Source organism: Corapipo altera, unplaced genomic scaffold (genome assembly GCF_003945725.1).
Source record: "Corapipo altera isolate COAL_440 unplaced genomic scaffold, ASM394572v1 0, whole genome shotgun sequence".
NCBI classification, from domain to species: domain Eukaryota; kingdom Metazoa; phylum Chordata; class Aves; order Passeriformes; family Pipridae; genus Corapipo; species Corapipo altera.
Genome location: NW_020884872.1, coordinates 81,615,585 through 81,640,587, shown reverse-complemented (window position 1 = coordinate 81,640,587; position 25,003 = coordinate 81,615,585). Strand labels below are relative to the sequence as shown.

At 39.2% G+C, this 25,003-nt stretch overlaps 1 protein-coding gene across 10 annotated transcripts in view; it reads left to right on the top strand.

Annotated features, from left to right (window-relative positions):
- Positions 1-25,003, top strand: part of FAT3 (FAT atypical cadherin 3) — a 403,423-nt gene that overhangs the window by 93,080 nt on the left and 285,340 nt on the right. The window lies entirely within an intron of this gene.

Below are 25,003 nucleotides of genomic sequence, written 5' to 3'. Positions count from 1 at the left end.
TCTGTTGATCATTATAAATTGCTCAGGTCACCTCCACAGAGTCACAACACTTGTGACCTTGAATCCAGTGTTAAACCCAATGAAAGGAAATAAGGAGCATGAAACAAGAACTGTTTTGTCCTAAAACCTCTTTGTGGTCTTCTTGTTGTTGGGAGTCATTTTTTCATAAGAGTTAGTCTGGAATGATATGTCATTCTTTGTAGCATGGTGTTTATCAGCACTGGTGTGCTTCTGTGCGTTTAGAAATCAAGGGAATGATTCATAACTGTAAATGAACTGTACTAGCTTTCCTTTGGTCTTGGTAGTATTAACAACTCTATTGGAAAATGCTGAAAATACTAAATATAAAAGTATAAGATGTCTAGTAAAAAACATGACAAACTGGCTGTTTAAATGTCGGATGGTTGTTGGTAGTAATGGTGCGGCTGTGTACCACTAGAAGTAGTGAGGGAATTAGAAAATATTAGTCAACAGGTTCAAAAAATGTATTTAATATGTTAGGTCTGTGGGCTTACTGTGGTTTCAGCAGACTTTGAATGTCTTTTTCTAAAGCTTTTAATTGAGAATGTGGTATTAAACATAAGATTAAAATGTATGTTTTGGCAAATTCAAACTGTTTAATCAAATGTCAACTTTCTAAACTGAACATTATGAAAAACAGACGACATTACAAATGCTGTGGCTCGCATCTAAGCGTAAGCATAAGCAGTGAAAAATATTTTTATTCTATTTGTGCTAGAGTCTTTCTGCTGCAGCTGTGCACAGATGAAGCAGTCAAAACTCTATGTCCAGAAACATCAAACTTGAGTGTCAGAAGCCAAGATGACATCTACCCCTAATTTCCAGGAATGTTAAGAACTCACATGTCCTACAGTGGTAATAGCAAGTAAAGGCATTCAGGCAACATTATTTAGGCAACTGAATATGGATTTCAATTTTAAGCTCCTGCATTTGAAAATTTTGTCCTACCTGCTTGTTGAGTAACATCAACTTGATCTAAATGGGTTCTTTATCAAGCAGTGGGAGGTTGATCCAAATGCTGCAGTACTGATTTGGAAATCCCAGGATTCAACATTTATTGAACTTATAGGAACTGGTAGGGAGAGTAACAGTGCATTTCACTCATTAGTAAAATAACCAGTTTTTTTATCCTATGCCTAGACTAGAAGAGGTGATAGCCAAGAATAAGTTAGGGCTCTTGTTCAGTAAAGCACAAATCATGTTTTGAAGTGCGTGTAAAGTGTACTCAATATTCTACATTAAACATATTTAATTTTTTCCCCCAAAATTTAAATCTATTTTGTGAAGGGAAAAGAGTCAAAAACCTCCCAAGATGCAAATATTTGTCTGCCTTTCGCTCTTTCACAAGCGTTACATGAAAATGAACCAACCTGTGCTATTTCACTAAATCGTTCCAGAAGAGACTTGATAATCCAGCAGAACAAAAGGTGTTTCGGATTATTATTCTGTTTTCCCCAAATGTTCAATACAATGGAAGCCTTAGTAAAAGCAAATCAGAGTACACTTTGGGTGCAGAGCTGGAGGCTTGGGAGTTACTCTAGGTCATGCTGTTGTAAGCTGAATGCAGAATTTGACCTTCTGTGTCAAATAGAACACAACATTAATACCCTGCTATTGAACTGGTGGCAACTTAAATGCTGCTGAATGATGAATCAGCTTTCTAGCTGTAGAAAAGGGCTCAAGTCACATATTGAATTAATTTATAAAGATATAGCCGTTTATTTACTTTCAGCACAGTTCATTTGTCACTTTTAAACTGACCGACTCTATTTGCTTATGTACTGTCTCCTCTGAAATTTGTGAAGGTAAGCAGGAGCATGAAGTACAACAAATCAATATTTTTGGCTGCTACCTTAATGAAAATACGACTGCTGCATCCATTATAATCATTAGGATATAAGCTGGGCCAAATTCATCCTGATATGTGAACAGGCTGGACTGCAAGCAAGTCTTTGCTTAGACAAAATTCTGCTCAAGTACTGAGTGAGATGTGTTTGTGCTCCCTGAGGCACATTGATACCAAAGAGAGGAAGTAATGCAGATACCTGAGGAGAAGCAGGCCTGCATGGTGAATCCACGCTGCACCATGCTGCCACACATTTAATGTCATGATAGCTTCTTCTTGTTCCACTGTAGATGTATAGAGGGGCATATAGGTGCATCTGGAAAAGAGGAGGCTCGGGGGAGGTCTTCTCCCTCCCTACAGCTGCCTGAAAGGCAGTATCCAAGTAATAAGTGGCAGGGCAAGAGGAAGTGTCCAGGGGAGGTTTAGATTGGGTATTAGAAAAAAAATTGTTTGCAGAAAGAGTTGTCAGGCATTGAAACAGGCTGCCTGGGGATGTGGTGGAATCACATTCCCTGGAAGTGGTCATAAAAAGTGTGAATGTTGCACTTGGGGACATGGCTTAGTGATGGACTTGGCAGTGCTGGGTTATCGGTTGGACTCGATGATCTTAGAGGTCTTTTCCAAATTAAATGATTCTATGATTCTGTGATCTAGCTCCACCAAGCTTGATCTGACTTTTGATAGAGGTTACACAACAGGCTGTTCTCCATTCAGGTTGGAACAGTGGTTCGTGGTCAGCAAGCTTGGGAATCTCCTCCATACTGATCAATGTGGATCCCTCTGCATAGTGTATATGTGCAAATCTGTGTGCTGTTGCAGTTTGATAAGAGATGTGCCATGGGAGTGAGCCTGGGATTCCCTTCCTACAGTGTTGCTTGTTGCCTCATGTCATATAGTATCGATTTGGAAGATTCAGCATCCATTGCTGAATACTCCAGTTCATAGGTGAAGTAGATGGCTACAATTCCTGGTTTCCCACTAGTACCTTAGCCAGAAGATTATATTTTTCATGGGTTTAGAAGTCAGTTCATGAGTCATAGCTAAAAATCTGGTTTAAGAGTTTTCTAGAGGCTAAAAACCAAAAAAAAAAAGAAAAAAAGAAGGAACTTTTTTATTAAAAGAGAACTCTTATTTGTTGATTCCTGCCTCAATAGATATTGAGTTTGTCACCAGCTAGGTGTACGGTTCAAAATCATTGATCTTCTATCTTCATTGGCCTGTTTATTGACTGTTGATATAAATGTCACAAGCTTGTCTGTAAGAACCCTGCACCCAGGAACACATAATGTGGTCCTGCCGTTTATGATTTCTCATCTTCCTGCTGTCTCCTGTTCAGAACCACTTTCTTCTTTTTTTTTCTTTTTTTTTTTTTTTTTGTTTTGCGTCACTGTCATTCTTTTGGACTCCAGAGGTGTAATCTGTTATGAAATGTGGTCATCTACAATGAGAACTAGTCACTTCAGGCTTCTAGTCAACAGAAAGAAATGGACAACTGCAAAACATGGTTCATTTTATCTCATATAAAAATATGAAATAAGTTGGATGAATCATACTCTAAAAATGTACACACAAGGCCCTTGTGTGACTAGCTCAGGTAGAGGTCTCACTGATTGCCTTGCTTTGGCCAGATATAACCCATCCCTGTTCACTGTAAACCAACTGTAAACAAGAATATATACTGTCAGATTTACATGCTAGGAAATTTGTGATGACTCCTCTCTAAAAGATTCATGTTTTCAGTCTAACTTAAGGGAATTATCTTTCAATATGAAACCCATGCATAAGTACATTTCTAGAAATAAAAAGTTGAAAAAAGTTTTTAATAGTATAGGGGGATGAGACAATGTAAATAATACTTTATGATTTTTCATTTTCTGAGAATACAGTGTTAGAGCATCTCACCCTCTTTTCTGTCTATGGAAATTCATCAGTATCTGCTGTTTTGACCTTTCTTGGGGGGTGGTAACCTTCCCCTTGTGCAACTCTGGGGTTACAGAGAAGCTTGAGCTTCATCTTTAGTACTGCTTCCCACCTGATGTGCACCTCCACTCACTTCGCCGGTCTGCTGATTGCAGTTCCTTAGAAGAAAATTCTGCAAATCGCCCTCTGTATTTCCAGATTGTTGTAACACAAAATGAGCAGAGATCTTTTAAAAATTGTTATGGAATGACAGTGTGCTCGAGTTTCCATTATAGGGTTAGCTCTAATAGTTATGACTACTCTTCTGGAAATGGTCTATTTCAAATGTTAAAAACCTGGGTTTTTTCAGCTCTGGTGTGTACACCCTTACAGTGCTGATACCACAACAAAGTGATGTATTTTTTACTGTCTCGTGAGCTGGTGGTGAGTTCAAAAAATGCATATGGGTTTATGATACTACCTGCCTTGGGGGACTTAGTATCATCTGTCAGAACCTCTTTTCTGGCGGCAGTGGAGATTTGGACAATTATTGAGACTTCCTGGCTTCTTGAAAGGTTGAGCTAGATGAGATAGGTCCTACCCTAAATGCTGGAATCTTCCTTCTCATTTTTTAATAATTTGTGAAAAACAGTGGTTTTTACTCTAGCTCCACTTCTTAGTCTGGCACGTTGATGTAACAGCCTGGCACTCAGTAAGTTTTTATATTTACCCCTATGCTACCCATGGGTGTACTAGTAATAGCAAATGCAGAAATGAGTTCTAGAAGAGAAGAGAGATCAGACACGGCATCTTCTGCTGCAGAGGCTTATGTAGGCTTTATCAGAGTTGGTGTGGCAGCACCCTGGTACGTGAGGAAGGAGTAACTCCACCTGGGAGTTCCTCAGTGGGAAAACTGAAGCAATAAGTCTTTTCCTGCTTCTCAGGAAAGCACTGAAACATCGTAAGTCCCATTGAAATTGAACATGAAGCAAAATGGATCTTTACAGGATCTTTAATGTTCTTGCAAAGCCCATAAACATGGACTTAAGTAATGCTTTCAAAACTCATTTCCTAAGGTTGTTCAGGAATCTGAGTCCCCAGATTTTCGTTAGAACTTAAACTTAGACGTTATCTGGCACTAATTTCTAACCCTGTAGAGGACCTCTGATAAGAACACGGGCTGTAGGTGACCCTGTTAACTTGTTATCTTCAGGTGCTTTCAGCCTTGAAATTCACATTAATAAGCCAGTCCTGTCTTTCACAGTGCTGAAAGCTTGAAGATACTATTAAATGGAGGTAGAGTTCAAATTATTACAGAATCCATGGGTTTATTTATGGTGCTAAGGATAGTGGTCTGATCTTCTGTTTGGATACCTTTTAAGGTACCTCAAGAGTGGAAGAAATTCCTGACAAACTGTGGCTAGAGAAGCCAGTTGGTGTTCAAACAATAATGGAAACTAGAAACACCAGATGATGTAGTTTACAATAAACCAGACCTGCCTGTACATTACATGTGTTTGGCAGAAGGGAATGAATTTATTGCTTCAGACTCCTTGCATCTCGCGACTGTCTTCCAAAATAGTTTTCAGTTATTGTGTATGAAAGTTTAAGGATACTTTCATTTACTACAATTTGAGTGGTCTGATAAATATTTATATGGGACCATTGCTAGCATTTCCTTGAAACAAAATAAAGTGATAAATGTTTTTTTCCTCTTACTTCTTTAATCTTATGAAGGCATGTAAGAGCTAGTGTGTAAATCCAGGTGGAATCACTGTTAGAATTGAATTCACTGTAGTTTTGAGGCATTAGTATTACAGATGTTCCTCATCTTCCTGGAGAGTGTGGGCAAATTTCATTACCCAGAGCCAGTATTTTGAAGCCGCTTTATTATCCCAGGCTTTTAAACCCAGTTTTTGAAGTAACTTCAGGCCATACCACAAGAGAAGTGCCAGTGGATGTTGCTAGTGGGTGGGTGGGGAAAGGGGGATGCTCACAGGGGAGGGACTTGCAGCAGCCACTCATGACAAGATTTTGGTCCTCAGCCCACCCATGATGTCTCTCTTGAGCAGCCTCTTCGGGAAGGAGTGTGCCAGATGGATCACAGAGCACAGTCCTGGCAAAAGTTTGGTCTGTTAGCCTGTAGCTGTGTTAGGCATGAATAAAGCATTCCTGGGAGCAGCGATTTCTGAACCTGTGAAACTGCATTATCATTGTTCTGTAAGTTATTTCTTGCAGCTTTTAATAGTACAAGCATTCCTTCATTTAAGATTTCTAGTTTTAGGAAAGCAATTTGTTAACATTTTTCTTTTTCTTTAAAATTAGTTGTGGTAAATTCCAAATCTGTGTGTTTATAATTTTCCTGTCATTTCTAGATGTAACTTAGTAAAAGAACAAGGTTTGTCTTAGTTTCACTGGAGTAAATTTGTTTAACTTTTTTTTTAACAATATGAACCCTAAAACAATGCATCAGCTTATGAAAATATTTACTTTAAAGGGCTCTTAGAATCATTCTGACATACTTTCAAAGTCTCCTAAGTGAGCCCAGTCATGCAGAATTGTTCCATTCAAGCTGTTCAGCTCTCTAGGCTTTATACCCCATAAAACACCTCATGACATCCAATTTTTATAGCTTGCTGTAATTTGCATGCTTTCCCTTCTTTGGAAAATGTTTAGAGAATCTCCTTTATTATTCAGGATGCTCCTGATGATAGGACATTTTGTCTCAATCTCTGAGTAATTTATTTATTAATAAAGAAATGTTCAGTCTGTATTTCGTCCTGTCACCCTTATTACCCTTGAGAGATACTTCCAAGAGCATTTTGTATTATCATGTGTTCTATTATTCTCTCCCTTATTGTATAAGCCCAGAAGTGACCCCTATATTGTCTTGTGCATCATCATCCATTAAATTATACACAGGTACTCCTGCAGAAAGCTCATCCCCAAGGTGCCAGCAAAGGGACCAAGTCACAAGGTAGTCAGTTCAGTGATGTTAGAGGAAAATTGACTTGCAGTGTCTGGTGTTCCATCTGAGCATGTGACCACCAGCTTTATCCTGGCATCACTTCAGACCATGATCAGTACTTCATAATAGTTCAAAGGAAACTGGAGAAAAATCCATTTTAGCTGTTCTGAATTACTAAGAGAAGCCAAAGGGTGTTGGGAAGCAATGTTGTTAATGCAAACCCACAAGCTTATGAGCATATGGAGGGCAATACAAGCAGTATTCCTGGGATGTACAGAGGAGGATGTTTGAACAATATCTAAGATTACATGGAGCCACTTTGGTGCACTGCCTAATCCCTTCCTGTACCAAGTCCAAGAGAGAGGAACCTTCACTGACCAGTAATGCTGAGGACACAATCTGCTGTCTGACCTTGCAGCAGGCTTTGTGGCTTTTTGGGGAGCAGTAGAACTGCTCCCCAGTCATAGTTAATCAGGAATTTGTGGGGCTGGTTTGAGCATGCATATCTTCCCCTGCTTAAATACATAGGCAGCCTCCAGGATTTACCTTGGAAGCTGAATTAAAGGGTACTTTTTATAACGGTACTGTTTGCAGTTCAAGGACTACAAGTAATGATGAATCAGGCACTTGCTTGGAAAGCTCTTCCAAGCTTTTATTGCTCTCATTGCTAAAAAATTGTGTCATATTTTAAGACTGTTTAGCTAATTTCAGTGTTCAAGTCTTGGAACGTGTTAGGACTTTGCCAACAAAGTAAAGGTAAAATAAAATTAAAAAAATCCTTCCACTGTCAGATTTCTTTCTATTCATATATTCGTGTTTACCAGAAAATAGGTGTTTGGAGATGAGCTTGTATAGCTCACGGAACAGATTCTTTTAATCTGTAGTCTGCTGTTTAATGTAAACATCTTTATTACATTTTATACACTTATTAGCATTGAAGTGTTGCCAATAAGAAATAACTGAGAGAAAGCCAAACAGAGTGCACATGGGGAGGTGTTTTTCATTGCAGTTGGTTTGCATTAGGTGTTGCCCTAATACATTTTTGTGTTTCTCAGAGTTAAGTTGTCTGCTGGCATTGACCTGGTCATTTTGTCCACAGTTAACGAAAAAGGGGTAGATCCATTCAGCTGTGGCTAGAAGTTTGTCACAAGTGTTGCTGCAGTGTACCAGCAGAGCAGGAAGTGTGTGAAGGTGTAGGACTGTGCTTTGTTTCCTCCATGTATTGGGAGTATGAGAAAGAAAATGAGGAGTGTGGGTCTGCGGGGAGCTGTGGTACTCTCCAGCACATCCCCCATCTAAATGATTGGGGGCATCAGAACATACTGTGGAGCTTACCTGCCCCTCCACTGAGATATGTTCTGATTTTTTGCTCTTAAATATCTTTGTAGCTAGCTATATCTCAACTTTGCAACTGTTATCCACTGGAGACAATCTGGTTACCACGACCTCCCTCAAGAGTGAGGCAGCCTGAAGTTACTTCTCTTAGGGAAATACTTTTCAGTTACTTGGATGATATTTTCATCTTGAAGTTGAGCAAAATGTGCTCGCTGTACATGTACAAGTGACACTGTACATGACAAGTTCTTCAAGGTGGTGGACAGGAAAGGACTGTAGCTCTCAGGCTAAGGAGATTCTAAAGTCTGTGTCTGGCTCAAGCTAGGGGGCTGCTTTTGCCAATGGAAATCAGTCCTTACTTATAAACCTGAGCTCATGGCCATTAGCACTGATGAATAATCATCCTAGTGACTATAAGGAGTGAAATTAAACTTTCCTGGTTTAATTTATGTCACACCTAATTATGAAGAAGTGTTTACATTGACCTGAGAATAATCTGACTGTATGTGGTTTCAACAGCTCTCTGCTTCCACAGTGTAATGGCAAGTTCTGTCCATCTTTCACAGTCGAAGCATTCAGTTTTTCAGTTTTAGTAAAATATGCATAACAAATTAATTTCTGATTCTAGATCATTGCAGCCCATAAAGAATTATGTATGTCTTTATTTGGGGATTTTTCATCTTCATTTGAAAATTCTGCTGAGAATTTGTGTTCTGGAAATGTAACTTTACAGATAGATCATTAAAATAGTTTTGCTTCTCACCACTGGTTCAGTTTATAAAGTAAAGATTTTGCGAAAAGAAAAAAACAAACGGTTACTTTGATCAGTTAAATTTTTAATAACTTTTTTTTCTGAAAAGATTTATTTTTATAAGAGAATAACTATGGGATTTAATTAAATTTGTCAGAATACTTCACAGTCCCAAAACACCTTTCATGTAAAGTACACAGATTATTTTCCACATTTTAATGAAGGAAGGTCTTTGATGTACAGTGTTTATGTAGTTTCCAATTTTACTGAAAGGGTGTGAGAGGTGCAGATAAGTAATAGTTTGAGGTTTTTTTCTTCTTTTTTGGAGTGGGGGAGTGACGCTACAGAATTTCATTAGAAACAGTGGGAACTTCAGGTGTTCAGCATCTCTATAATGTAGCTGTACTTGACCATAGCATATAGTGGCTGATGGGACAGATTTTTCCAACTGCCAGCATGTCCTTCCACATGAGACCACCCTTCTTACTTACTGTACAGGGTCTTGGAGCTGGTTTTAAAAGGACTGGATTTTATGGTTTCTTCTTGAGATGGTCTGTAAGGATGAACTGGTGTGCACAGCTCTGCTTTTATTGGCTGTTAATTGTTAGAGTACAAGCACCCTCAGTGTGTCTTGATCCAGGGATGGCCAGAGTCCCTGGGTTACTCACAGCTCTCAGGGCTGCTGGCAGCTGGAGGGGGATTGGAGAGAAACCTCAGTGGTCTTTGGGGCTGGTTCTTCTGGGTGGCACTGAGTGTTCTGAACAGCTGCGGGGGCCTTCCTAGCAAGGAGTGGCCTCTCTTGCTTTAACCTTTCCCGGCACTGCTTTTCAGAGACAGTTGCATCATCCTTCTCTTTAAGGAAGTCCTGAATACAACATATTAGCCCACGTGACCTACTGATACAGCTTCATTGGAAATTCAGCAAATGTTTAATGTGCTGTTTTCACTCCCACAGTACCAGGATAGGGCAGTGTGTTCCATGCCTTCTATACCTACAAATTAATTTCGTGTCTTCACCTCCATGATGAGCAGTTACACCAGCCATTTGCTCAATGAGACTCGATTTTTGCGAGTGTCTGGCTCCTTTGCATCCCAGTGTGCTTTGGCCTTTAGTGAGGTGTCTTCCTTTTTGGAATGTGTAGTTCAGTGTGGGCAGCAACCTGCTTCTGAGGTACAGAGCATCCTTCTGGAGAAAGGCAAGATAATCAAAGGAATTTTGTGGTGACATTTGGAGAGGATGGTGACTGCTTATGAGGCAGGGACGGGACTGGCATTTGGCTGTGATGGCTAAAGGATAAATAGCAAAATTTGTTTAATAAATGTGACCTAGTGAATTTAGTACTGCTGACTCTAAATTTTGGCCCCCCAATCAATTAATTGTCAAAACTCTTTGGTAGCTTCTCTCAAAAAATGGAGGGTGATATCTAAATTGTGTCAGAAGTAACTCAACTATACAGATTGAATTTGTTGATGCTGGTAGTGGAAAAAAACATTCGGCTGGTGGATGTTGATGCTGGATGTTTGCTGTGTTGCAAAGTGCTGTACTCCTATATTGTTAGGAGCACAAAAGGGTTATCATTGTCTTTGTGTAAACATACCAGTGTTTAAAATTTTTTGCATATGTTTCAGTTCTTTCATGGGGATTTTCTTTAATTCCTTAATCTCTCATAGTGAACATTAATCTGTCACTGGCAAAGATAAAATCCAGCTAATTCTCAGAAAATCAGTTTCTCTTTTCCCACAAATTAAAACTCCTCTGATGACAGTTGGAAGCTCTGTCTAGACATTGAACATGGTAAAAAATAACCATGTGGTCACATTGTCAGTTGTAATCCGTCCACTTTGACAAGAGGTTTTGGACTCTCCTGGAAAGTCCCTGGAGGGGACAGGAACCTCTGGTAAAGGAGCCATAGACCCCCTTCCCCTGGACACCTGGATCCAGGAGATACTATCTTCCCAATGGGGTTCCTGAAGGGGCTGATCTATAAAAAAAAAAACAACCAGGCAAACACACAACCGAACAAGCTTTTGCTTTATTAACTTGAATTGCTTCTGAAGAATCCCATCTTTTCAATAAAATAAGACTGCAATTACCATCTTCCTTTACACCTAGCATACATCTGTTCTGGCCACAACAGAGGCAGCCCACTGCTGGTCCTGACTGCTGTTTCCTACCACCTCCCCTCAGTGACTCTTTTTTCCCATAGCCACTTGGTGAACTAGTTCTAGCAGGCAATGAGAGAAGAACTCTGTTTTGAGAAAAAGAGTGGGGGATCAGTTCCCTAGTTGGATTTATGGGCCCTGCAAACAGTAGGCATTTTGTTGGAGGTAAGGAAGGGAAATCAGGTACAAGGTGAAGTGTTGAGTTGCCGTTTGATTTGTGGTCCGCTGGGTTTGAGAGCATTCATGCACAGAGCTGCAGTGGTATAATTCATGTCATTGAAATTCATACCGAGACATATGTATATGTTTACTTGTCGATACAGGAAATTTGTAATTCCCTGTTTTGTAGAAATTGCTTGATGGAAAATTGTCACCGGAAGTGATTTTAGCAAGATGGAGGAATGGCTTGGAAAGAACACGTGGTGAGAGCTACTACTTTGTCCAGGCTTTGGTGTGGAAGAGGCACCTGTGATGGAACAAGCGAGATGTGTGCTAACATGGGGATTTGGTGTGTTAGCTTATTAGGGTGCTTATTTGCTGTGTGGTGTTTATGATGTGGGTCCCTGAGTCTCGAGCTGAAATCAAAAGTCAGAACAACTATCAGATGAATGAAGCTGCTTACTACATGTCACAGAGAGAGACAGAATCCCTCTGGCATTATGACTAACCTTTTCATGCCTCACTTTACCTGTCTGTACAATAAGTCTAATAATCATCACATTGTCAAAGGCAGTTTTGTGCCAGTTGTGATGCTCACGTGATTAATGGATTTAAAATGCTATGAGAGATTTTGATGGAAACAGGTATCAAAATGCATTGCAGCAACTATGTGTAATGCAGTCACTTGGTATTTGGAGTTGGAGGGCGTTTAAGAAGAAGTCACTTCTTCCGAGTCCAATTTCCAAGGAGAACTGTAGCATTGTACTGACCTATTTAAGCCAGTACATTTATTCCAAATAATTAACTATAGAAATGTTACATTGACTGCACTGGACATACCCAACAGCCATGTGCTCAGGTTGCCCGATCATTTCTTTCAGCCTTTCAGGGGTAAGTGATGCTTCAAATCCTGGCTTACTGCAGTGCTGGATGGAAACAAAATGCTAAATAAATTTCAGGATCAAGTGACATGAATCCTTACTGCTGCTCCCTGCATGCTATAATCTGTGTCTCCATCTGAACTGACCAAGGGGCTGGCTGTAGCTCCATGCTGCAAAAAGCTCTATAATGCATAATTTTAAAGGAGTAAAAAATGCAGTTATAGAAATTTTGTAGCCATTCTTGCCAGCTGTGTTGCCGATGGCCATAGATGGAAAGGGCTGTTGGATGTTTACCTTGAGAAAGCATTCCTTTAAAGACACAATGGGAGACCATTTTGGTGGACTCAGATTATTTTGGAGTTGTGCTTCTGCCTCTCAGGCACCATGGGAAAAAGCTGTTTGGGTGTTCCTGAGACAGGTAATACTTTCTGTGATACTGTAAATAATTTACTGAGGGCGCAGACTGAGATGCGGCTCTGCTATTAACTAGAACCAGAGTTTTTATGCTGGATTCTCCCCTGGAAAGCATGAGGACCTCCAGCCCAGCCTGCCTGTCTACAGGACAGTAGACAGCAATGCACGCCAGAAAGGTGCAGCTTCTGCGTCCATGCCATGGTTTGATACATGCAGCGTGAGTGTAGCAAGGTAGGAAAGCTGTAGGTAAGAGCAAAGCACAGCAGGATGAGGAGCTCATATGAAGATTCTCTCTCCACTTATCTAAATAAATAGTTCTGGCAGCTGCTAGCTAACTTGCCTGCTTAGAGTATTTTCCGTGTCAATAAGGAGCACTGTCTTGGTGTCCTTGTTTAAAATCTAGTACGAGGATCACCAGATAGGTGACAGAAATAATCTGAGCAACTAATTCCCATTTTTGGGCTTGGGCCCAGTCTGTTTGAGGCAGCAGACAGAAGCTGGAGAAGCAGATTAATGCTGCCTGCAGCACGTGGTATTTTGGCTCAAAAATGTGCTGAAGGAATGCGTCTGGCATGGCTTAACTGCCTTGCGAAAATGTTTGCTGCATTGTGTGTCATAAAAGGTATTGAATATTCTGTCGTTTCATATTCCTGCCGTTTGTCCTCTCTGTTTCAATAACCTTATTGACTTCTATCCCACAAGCAGAGTTGCAGACCTCGCTTTCTTTCATGTTTTTCTTGGATTTTTTTTGTTTTATTTTCTAGTAGAAATGTCTTTCTTCCCAGTAAAACCTAAATTCCGAGCTATTCCCCATCAAAACCCCTTTTGTGGAAAATACCTTGCAGTGCTTTAACTCTGGAACCAGTTGGTTTGTTTTTTCAGTTTTTTACTAATTTTACTTACTACAGAGTTGTAAATCTTCCTAAAGATATCGGGAATCTATTGGGTTTGGAAGTAATCCTATGTGCCAGTGTCACAGCCTGGCCTGATTCTATGGTCAGGGCTTGGTAGTGCAGGAAAGGACTTTTTAATTCAATGGAAATGCCTAAGGTCTAGGCAAACACAAAGATTATTGATGCTACAGCCTTGGTTGAGTTGCTTTATGTCACTGAAGTTTATTTATTTATTTATTGAATTATATGTTTTAAATATTTGGAAGCTTTTGGATGGAAGATACTACAAACATTTTTAAAGAATTTTTAAACTACATGGCAGTAAAATAGATTTCTTTGTCCCTAATGTTTCATATGTTGTTCTTTTTTATGTGAATGTGGTTTTGTGTTTTTAATCAGCCAGTAAGGAAGTTGGTCTCTAGGTAGTGATATTGCTAATGGTGATAAGCAAACACAACATGGGGAGGGAACATATGCTGAAGGTAATGTTCCCTGGTCCTTGTCACCAGCCTCTGTTTTGACTTTTTCATTTGTGTTTGCAATGAGTGATGTTAGGAGTGTCTCCTGGGCAACATACTGCCTGTGTGGTGTGATTTATGGTCTGCTATTTTAGAGAAACTGCAATATTCTACTTCATTCTGAAGAGAGCTTTAAAAACATACAAAAGTTGGGGAAATATTATCTGTCTTTTAAAAACAAGATTCATGAACAGATGTATATATCTATTCTGTCACCAGACAGATGGACAGAAAACATTTAGTTGTAATGGCAGCAAAATGTATAGCATCACAAATGAAAAAGAAATATCTAAAAAAAAAGTATTTGTCTTGCCAGTTGTTATATCATGGCAGCAGCTGCTGAATTTTGGTTTTTATTGTCCTGAAACTTCAACTCAAAATGCTCCAGACCATGTTTCTCATTAATGCAGTATCTCTATCCTGTAACCTTCCTGCAATTCACCTTCAGATCTCTTCACCCTGGGAGGCATCGGCATTTTCATCTCTAGTTATTTATTTAGATATGGTTTCTCTCTTTAATGGGCACAGTTCAGTAAGCAATAGATGGATATCTCTGTTCTCATGAAGAAACTCCTAGATGAATTAATGTTTCTATTTTTTTGTTAACTGAGATTTCCATATTTCTGAGCAGGATGGGTTGTACCTTTGATATTAGGGTGAAACTGGAACTGTTCAGGGTGTAATAAAAATTCCTGTATATCTGTATATAAAATGAGCAGAGAGAAACAATGTATAATATTTGTATTATTCACTGGGATATTCTGCTCATATATTCATTGATATATTTCAAAACCAGTCTTTGAAAATGAAGTTACACAATTCCGATGACTGTGTTGTGCTGGTGGTGGTGGTTTGGAAAGTGCGAGGTCGTTTGCCCGTTAGCATGGAGTTGGGTCATAGCAAGCACCTGCAGCCCTGGGGGCTCAGCCTGTGGCAGCAATGGGCCTTTAGGGTGGCCTTGGTCCCTCCATGACGTGCAAAATAAGTATATAAGCACCCATTGGGTCTGCCTGCTGCTGGTGCAGGGTACTGCTATTTCACCTGGAGCAAAAGTACAAGATATATGCTAGTGTCAGCAGGAATTACAGTATTTGACAATGAGCACATAAAGGGATAGTAGTAATTAAGTAACTGTCAATAGTAAACTCAGAGCCATCATTAAAATTCTTTTTACTGATGTGTCTTGCTGGGTGCCTTTAGACTGCTTTAAAAAAGTTTTCCAAAAAAGAGAAGAAAGTTTTATCTCCCACCTAACTTTATTCCTAGGTGCTGGTATAAGTTGTATGCTCTGTTAGTTTTGTGTAATATTGAAAATGTTTAGGGTGCATCCTCTTGGTCACTGCAAATGAGGTGTGTAGCCATTTCCATTTAAATGACCATTTTTTTTCCTCAGCTGCTTGAAGCAAAGTTTCTTTTTTGGAATAAATAAAGAGAAAGCCAGGTTTTCTGAAGGTTAAAACTGTTTACAGAGCTCTTTCCTTCTTGGCTTTTGTTTTCTAAAAAAAAAAATTAAATTGAGATTTCTGGGATTTTAGGATTAGTTAATGTATTTACCCAGCCTTTAAAAAGTCATTTTCATGGGATAGAGAGATCTTGTTTACAATGTGTATAGAAAGATTAAAAGGAATTAATTTAATTGTGTAAAACCATAAGTAATCTTCTGCCTTCTTCTGTAAACCTGTCATACTTTCAGTTGGGTGGCACTTCCTATTTCTACCTCTTTTTAATCTTCAATTAACTAGAAAACTTTCTCTCATTTTTTTATATTTATTTTAATTCTTACTCCCTTCCAAAGCCTTCTCTTGCAAACTCATACATACCCTGGTATGTCCTCTCTTCCTGTCTGTCCGTCTGTCTGTCTGTCTGTCATGGGTTTTCTTATTGTCTTTGCCACCAGCATTGGGCCCTGATTCAGCTGAGTGCTTTTAACCCAATGAAGCCAGTGGGATTTAAATATCTGTCTGAATGTTTTGGATTGGGATTAGCTTTACTGAACTCAGCTCTTTATGAAAGCGATGTTTCAGTCTCCATCTGCAGTTGTGGAGATGAAGAGTTGAACCACAGAAAAAAAACCACTGAGAGTAAAGATGTGCTTGCAGTCAGCTTGCAACCTCTGAAAGTTGAAGAGTCTTCTGTTGGGATGGTTTAGGCTTTTAAATTCCTCTGTAAATACAAATGCCTATTGCCACAGCCTCTTCACGAGCACAGTCTTGTTCCTACCTAAGGAGGAGAAGTTATTGAGCATGGGGGAAGAAGTCCAAGAATACCAGTGTTTTAATTTACATCACGTAATAAGAAAATGCCCTCACTGAGGATGATTCCTCTTTCTGATGTCATCTCCTCCTCCTTTCACAGCTGCTTGTTTCTTCTCTTTCCTTTGCATGATCCTTACCTCTTTACTCCTTGTGTGCAAGGGGCCAGCACTGTGATATCTTCTGCCTTTATTTGCAAAACAATACCAGTAAATCTTCATGTTGAATTGCTGCCATACCCTTGCATTGTTTCTTGCAATGTCTCTCTTGTAATGGCTTCAGGCTTCTCTTTCCAATGGTGGCAGATGGAGTGGTGGCTCCCCCTGAAAGAGTCTCTCCCTGCATGGACTCAGTGTCTTCACTTTTCTGTTATTAATCTCAGCCTTACTGTGCTCCTGCTGTTCTTCAGAGTAGCCCATGTAATGAAGAAACAAAAAGTGCTACTAAAAGTCAGATTTTCTATGTCTGTTGTTTGGTAGGTTTGAAAATCCAACCCTGTTTCTATATGAGTAGGAAGGCCAAGAGCCAGAAGAACTCATGGCTTTCCTGAATTGATAATTTTGTGTTTCTGGGTCAGATCTTGTTTTTGAACTTAACAGGGCTGAGTACTTCACTGAGCTGAGTCCTAATGTAGTGGGTGGCTTCCTTGCCCATGGTGGGAGAGTTGGAACTAGATCTTTAGTTAAAGAAGGTGTCTTTAAGGTGCCTTCTCATCTGGGCCATTCTATGATTCTGTGATTCTAATTTTGCCCAGAAGTAGTTGCCAAGTGCTATGCCTCTTCTAGCGGGAGAGTTCCCCCAACAGAGCACAGCTCCTATTTTTGGAGGTGTCTGCCATGGCTCTTGCTCCATTTGAAGTGTGACAGACTTCAGCAGTACACCACTTAGAAAACTTCAACTGGTACTTTTCTCTCTGGGTGCATATTACTTGTGTGATCATTGGATCTGATCTCACAGATGTGTGCTACAGCTTGCTGCCTTCTTAAAAATGTGCATGCAGCATGAAAAGATTCATGGATATGAGCCCTCGCTAGTTCACAACCGGTAAATGAGCTAATGATGATACATCTTTCCCTCCCTGCTGCACTCAGAATTTTTATTGCAAGGCCAGTGTCATTTGTTTTCATCTCTTGCAAGTCCTCCCTACATCCTTCTCCATCCTAATAATTTTCTTTGAAAAACACCTACTGCAGTGACCTCCATTTGACTATGAAACTGAAGCACTAATCAGCAGGGTTGGTATCCATGAGGTTTTTAAGTGTTGTATAGTACGGACCCCTTTTGAGCTGCATTAGCCCCCCAAAGGCAGTGCTCTTAAGCAATACATAGAGAGGTATTTCCTTATATGAACTTTGGTCTCAAAGCATAAATTCCTATTTTAAGGTCAGATGCTTGGATGTACATAGCTCCTGTTTGAAGTAGGAGCCAGGATGTGAAGACTGGAGTGCATACCTCAGTGGAGAGAGATTCTCTGAATTTTGGAAGGTGATTTGGACAGGTCATGCTCTTAGCTAAAGAAATGGATTTCAGCTGAATTATGAAAAGGACAAATGTGTGTTTGCATTGTGTATTTATTACTTAATGTCAAAATGAAAGTATGGATTTGGCAGATCTGTGCAATAGATGTCCATAAGAGATTCTAGCAGTCTAAGCTGAATGTAAAAGCAGATTTGTGGACTAGCATGTCTGTAAAAGGAATTATGTTTTGACTTTGTGCAAGATTTGTTAAAATATGTTTTTGTTCTATTTGGGTAGTGGTACATTGGATAAGTGCATGTGTGGGTGTACAGAAGCCTGCTGAATGGTGTATTTTTTAATAGAAATAATTCAGTTCCTGAGTTTTTTGAGTACATGATGAAGTCATAAGTATCAGTGGTCATAATTGCCTTCCCCTTGCACGTAATTTAATTATCTTCTTGACCCCTTGCATTATGATCTTACACCCTCATTTTAAATGTCCTGAATGTGGGGATATTTATTATGGAAGATTTTTATTAGTGCAGGAATTTGTGACTGTTTGGGCAGGTGGTAGAAATTCACACTACTTTTTCTTACAAATATTTTCGGACACAGTGAGAGTATAGAGCACTCCTGCTCTCCTGCTCATAGGAAGCCTTCGTCTCCCTTCTTGAGGCTGACTTCATGCCCAGATACCTGCCCCTCTTAACCACAACTCATGCTGGACTAATTAGGGGGGTTTCCTTTTTGCCACTTGACCCCTTCTTCCTCTGTCTCATCATTAGTTCAGTGGTGTCCAAGTGTCTGGCGTGGTGATAAATAAGCCCTTTCACATGCCACTTATTCAGAGAACTGAAGCTGGACTCTGACATGTCCCTAGCCTCTCCCTGGGACTGTGTTTCTAGCTGCAGTTCATGCATTTTTCAAAGTAATTATATTTCTAGCACATTAGGAGGCCCCTTCTTTTTTTTTTTCTTCCCCTTGTCTTCTTACCTAATTAGTCATTCCTTAAGTAAATATCATGGTGCCTCCCAAATTACTTGCACCATGAGGAAATACTGTTCTATGTCTCCCAAATACAGTCTGTTTTGTGCTTCATGGGAGTGATGGATTTGTCTCATGGATAAATTTACTGAGAACATTCTTCATAACTGCTTAGCTTGAGGCATGTTTATGTTTTGAATCAAATATCACTTTTTTTGAGGTTTCTCTTTTTTTAGAGGCTAGCACTGTCTCATTCCTTGAGGAGGGATGGGGTGGAGTTTCTTAGTGTTTCTCCTGATGGTCTCCTTAGTCCTTTAAGGGTCCCATTCTCCCTGTTTGAGCTACCTATTTCTTATATTCCAGAAATGTATTATAATTTCATAGATTTTTGGTACCTTCTGGTTGACCACCTCTTCCTAAAATTGAAAAATGTCATATTTCAATGTTTAATGTCCTGTGTATGTCTCACAGTCTACATGTACATATTTAACTCTCAGTACCACTCCCTGGGTTTAGCCAGAAGGAAATGCTCACCATGAGATAAAGCTAATCAAATGATGAAACTGTAGTCACACTTTGAACTCCTAATTTAATGAAAAAATCACCCAAACTATAAAGTGTGTAATTATGCTGATTTTCATGACATTTGGGTCATAAATGGATTCTTCCTTGTGTACAGATGGCATCAATTAATACACATTATAGCTTTCTGGTAAGTCACAGATTTAGCAACGTTTTTAAATTAAGTGGGCATTAAAGTGAGTCTTTCTGTATTACTACTGGTCAAATACCTGGAGATTTCTTTTTTTGTCCTAATGCCAGAAGGCTGTACCACAGAAGTTCCTTCTGGTGGTAGCATATCTTCTTGGGAAATAAGTATTTTGAGATTAAAAAGAATATTTTCAACTAATTTAATTTTCCATTTATATGGAAATATAAATTTACATGGAATATATATAATGTTCCTTTCTGTGTTGTGGGAAGAAGACAGATACAAAGGCTGTAGTTTTGTGCTTATACCCCAGAAGTTTGGCAGAGTAACAGAGATGCAAAGTTCCCCAGGCTGATCTTCATTGTTAACGTCCAGAATGAATGGGGCAATGCTGCCCAGTTTCCATGCTAAAGCAAATCTGTCTTCTCTGCTGGAAACGTGTGGTAGGTAGCTAATGTGAATGCTGAAACTGGAGTGACAAATACTATCCAGGCCATTTCTTGGCAAATTCATATTGCAGATAAATGAATCTTTGTACCATGTGGTAAGAATTGCATGACTAAATAAAAAAACAAATTCCAGTTGAGACTGAGAGTACGGAACCATGTTTTTGATGTCATGTTGCTCTTAGCACTTAAGCACTTAAGCACTTTTAATAGCTCTTAAGCACTTTTAAAGAAATTGATATTTCTACAGCATGCAGTACATATGGAGAATGTAATAGGGTTATATATACATATATATATTATATACCTATAAATAAATATATACAAGTTGCATAATAATACTTTTCTTTAGTTTCTTTATAAATCTCTAGGAGATACTGCTTTTTCTCCCTTCATGGTTGCGTTTTGAACTTAACTCCCTCCTACACTATGTTATTATTCTTTGATATTTCATTAATTCTGACTAAATTTTGTTTGCTGAATGATAAGCATAGTTCTTATTTTCTACAGAAATGCTAATAAAGGGTGGCATGCCATATTTGGGATTTTTATTGAATTTAATTAATAACAAAGTGAGTTAATTAGGTAACATTCACCTTGAACTTTTTCCTTTATAGGGAGATAATTTCTCGTCTCTTGCAATTTTTTATTAGGTGAAAAATTTCAAAGTACGTTCTGACAGCTACATTTGAATATCTTTGTAGAGTCTAGTTAAATATTCTGTAAGCACTGCTGCTTAGTGATCTAATGAGCACAATACCAGTCTCTTGCCACATTGTATCACTGGTTCTTAACGGTAAAGAAATGCATCTGGATGCATTGAGCATATAGAGCTGTTGTCAATTTGTGTTATTTAATATAATAGGAAACAAAATTTTTTTTAAAATATTTAAGTGCTGACAGATTATAATTTTTAAGGTTGAGTGCTTTTATTTTGTACCCCAAAGAAATCCTTAATTTTAGGGCTTTTGGTAGAAAATTGTATCAGTGCTGTAAAGTAATGACAGTATTTCACAGCTATGTGCTAGTTTATGTTGTAGGGTGGTGCATGCAAAAGTATTCACTTTTTTCCTTAATGGAGTAACTGAATGTGGATTTTATTGGAGTGTTGCCAGGTTCAACCAATTTTCTGTATGAACTATTGGGGCAAAAGAAACTCCTTAAAATGGGTATTCAGAACATGATATTATAGATGAAATGCATAAAGCTGCAAGAGTGATTTCAAGAAGAAAAAGTAAGGCTGTATAAAATTACATTATAAATCTCAAGCCAGGGAAAGAAGGAGGGGGAGGAAGATGTCAGAAGCATAAAGAAATTACCCTCATCTTCAGGGAGAGAAATATTAATCCAACACTGAGTGTCTTTGAAAACTTCACCCTTTAGTATTCATATAGTCAGGAGCGTACCTGGAACATTGCATGCTGAAAGTGCATTAAAAGAATATGGTTAACGTGACAAAGTCAAAAAACTTACAAGTTAGGGAAATACCTGTGTGAATCTGATCTGTCCACTCTCTGCATAATCAGGTACTCTTTAATTGTGCAATCATTAGTAGTAACAGTAGCATTTTTTTGTGGCCTTTATTGTTCAAAGCACAGTATTTTGGAGAGCATTCATTACTTTGCTTTTCCCTTGTCATTCATTTATTGTGTCCTAATACCCTATTTTTTAACATACTTTTCTACAGGATAAATTCCACAATCTTAACTGGGATTCCTTTGATGCACTCTACTGTATCTTACTCTTTTTTCATCACAACCCTAACTGACTGTGGAAATTATGGTTAGGATTCAGCCCCAGGTTGAGACCTGAAAGTGTAGACTTGTGGGCATAATGTCAGGTGTTTCTGAGTGTGAACCTGCATTTGGTCAGCTGAAGGACTAACAGGGCTGAAGGACTGAAGGGCTAGAATGGCAGAGGAGTATCAGTCCATGCACAATTTGTCACGTGTCAGTCCCTTGAGGTTGTCTCAGTTAATATGCTGGGGAACCTTAAAGGACTCTAGATGCCAGTGTGGAGGGAACTGATTTTTCAGATGTTCATTAAGCATGAGGGGAGCGTAGGTGTTTGGCTCATGTGGAGACACATACATTTAGGAATCTGAAAGGACTTGGACTCCATCCTTGATGTTAATGTTAATAACACATTGGAGATGGGGAAAAAGGCCGAAAGAAATTAAGACAGAAAAGACACAGAAGTTTTATGGTCTGATTTTTCAGAAAATGCAACAATCTATATTTCATAGCACATCACTAAATTGCAGAACCTTTTGCACTGGGAGGTCCTCTAGCCCATCCTCTTGCTCCATCCTGACTAAACTCTGTGTTGGGTCCAGTTGCTCCAGGCCTTGTCCAAATTGGTAGAGAAAATGTCTCTGGGAAGCCTGTTCCAGTGCTTAACCACGCTTATGGCCATGAGTTCTCATGTAGAAGTTTCTTTGCCTGCCCCCCATGATGGTTACCTCTCTGTACTCTGTCTTCTCTACAGCCTCTCTTTAGGTGAAAATACTGAAATGAGATTGCCCTCTGCCAGCACTAACCTTTTCTTCCTAATCTAAACAGACCCAGTTCCCTTATCTTCTTCTCATCCCCGTTGCAGCCTAGTCTGGATTATGTATTTGATACACTTGCTGGCATTGTGTAGCCAGATGGTGTAGCACATGTTTAATCTTACATCAGTTGTCTACAAATTGCCTGTTGTGTCTAATCTAGTCACTTGAGCTTCCTCTCTAACAATCTCTTCTGAGGATGGTTTACCGTGTGGAAATGGCTATCTTTCTCTGCTGACTTCACAGTGCATCTATCAGACCAGACTGGACTAGACACCAAACTTTTAGACACGTAAGGATAGTTGGAGAGAAGTTGTACCTTTAAATGAAATACGAACTGACTTTCAGGACTGCAGAAAATGGCACCAATTTTGTTGCTTACCGTTTGACTCTTTCATTAGGAAACTTTTGATTTGTGCTTTAAGGTTCTGTGATCTGCAGTCTTAGATAATCTTAGTTTATTTTGCTGTGACCAAGTGACGTCAACCAGGTAAAATGCAGTGTGTCCATGGAGCAGAGCCCAGCTGAGCCCTGGATGGAGGCAGAATGTGCAGTACATCTTACGGAGCTGATGTGCTGGCAAAATGATGGGAGTAACAAGAATATCATCCAGGACACATGGGTGAGATTTATGGTTGATTCATATCTGTCAGTCGACCCTGAGTTATCAAGTCAAGGGTTAGCAATCTTTCACCATCTCCATATTTATGTGTGGTGGACTTTCCTCTTCTGCTACCATCTGATTTGAATGAACTTCATCTCTTCTTTTTCACTGTATTTCTTCTTGCCATGACTTTAGATGCATTATGAGCTTTTTGTTTGGTTGTTAGTAATGGGAAAACATGACTACAGTTTTACATTTCTGAGATTTTAGAAAAAAAATATTATTTCAGTATAGGGGAGTTTGATGATAATATGCAGGTAATTTTACTTTTTCTTTTTTTTTTTTTTGGTAGGAGCTTCAGTATTTTTGCTGAAAAAAGGACTTGTTTTATGGTTTTGTCTCCTTGGAATGGAGAAGAGGAATCTTTTCTCTCTCCTTTTCTTTCACCCAGAATCATATCTGAATTTTGTGAGCTCAAAAAAGGAGCTTTTATTCCTGAAGATTTCTGTATAGGGTCTTGCATTTTTTTCCATAGCAGATTTCAGGTTAAGACACTAATTTAAATGCATTTGAACTCAAAGTATGTTATTTCCTTTTAATTTGAAAGGAAGATGGATTTAAAAGCAAAGCTTGTAGGACTTGGATATGTTCTGTAAATTGTTTGTATAAATTATATGAGAATAAATAGCAGAGAGCTTTAACTCTTCCCTTCTAATTTTCCTTGGATTTGAACTTGTTTATTCAGAAGTTAGAAAGTATCATTTGTGGCATTTACATTATACTGAAAATCATCTGCTCTCCATTTTCATATTTTTCATGCTGTGAGGTTCCTGGGTTCCTTTATTTCCAGGGACAGTCAGGGCAGATGGAGAATCAGAGAATTGATTATCCTGGAGTTTTCCCCGTTTTCTTTCTCTACCCTACATCTTTTACAGCTTGCCCTATTTTGTCCATCTGGTATTTATAGTTTTAGCAATTTCCAATTTCTTTTCTTCTTATGTTCCCTCATAAAGTAAAATGAAATAAGAACACAAATGCCGCAGCTCTCAACTTTGGAATCGTAGAATTGGAGAATGTTTTGGGTTGGAAGGTACCTTAAGCATTATCTAATTCCAACTTCCCTGCCATGGACTGGGCTGTCATTCACTAGATCAGGTTGCTCAGGGTCCCATCCAGCTTGACCTTGAACATTTCCAGGAATGGAGCATCCACAACTTCTCTGGGCAACCTGTTCCAGTGTCTTAACACCCTCACAGTAAAGAATTTCTTCCTAATACCTAATCTAAACTGACCCTCTTTCCATTTAAAGCCATTTCCTGTTGTACTATCACCCTTGTGAAAAGTCCCTCTCCAGCTTTCTTATAGGCTACCTTTATTTACTGGAAGGTGCTATAACATCTCCCTGGAGCCCTCTCTTCCCCAGACTGAGCAATCCTACCTGACTCAGCCAGTCTTCATAGGAGAGGTGCTCCAACCCTCTGATCCTCTTCACTGCCCTATCCTGGACCCTCTTCAATAGGTCATGTCAATCTTGTGCTGAAGACCCCAGAACAGAATGCAGCACTCCAGGTGGGGTCTTACAAGAGCAGAGTAGACAGAGAAAATCCCCTCCCTCAACCTGCTTTTGATGCAGCACTGGATGAGTTTGCCTTTTGGGGCTGTGAGTGCACACTGTTGACTCAGGTCTAGCTTTTCATCCATGAGAACCCCCAAGTCTTCCACCACAGGGCTTCTCTCAGTGAGTTCTTCTTCCAGTCTGTACTCATGTTTGGGGTTGCCCCGCCCCAGATGTGCATGTTCTTGCACTTGGACTTACTGAAATTCATGAGGTTCAAGGGAGATGCCTGGATTTATGGAGGTTTCCTCCTCTCATGCCATGTACTCATCTTGTGTCAGGATTACTTCTCACAGAATTTTCCAAGGAGAAATTTGAAGAAATTTCTAAGGGCTTATGATGTTGTTTGTAGAAACAGACTTATTAATTTATAGCCCTGGGCTCATAACATTGCCATCTGATATCAACTTGATAACTTGCAAGAAGTAATTTGAAGATATCCTGTATTTTAAAAGGGATTTTTAAAGCTATGGAGATTTATCATTATTGATGTTAACAATTTTAGAAGGGATATTGGATCCTGTGCTTCAGAGTTT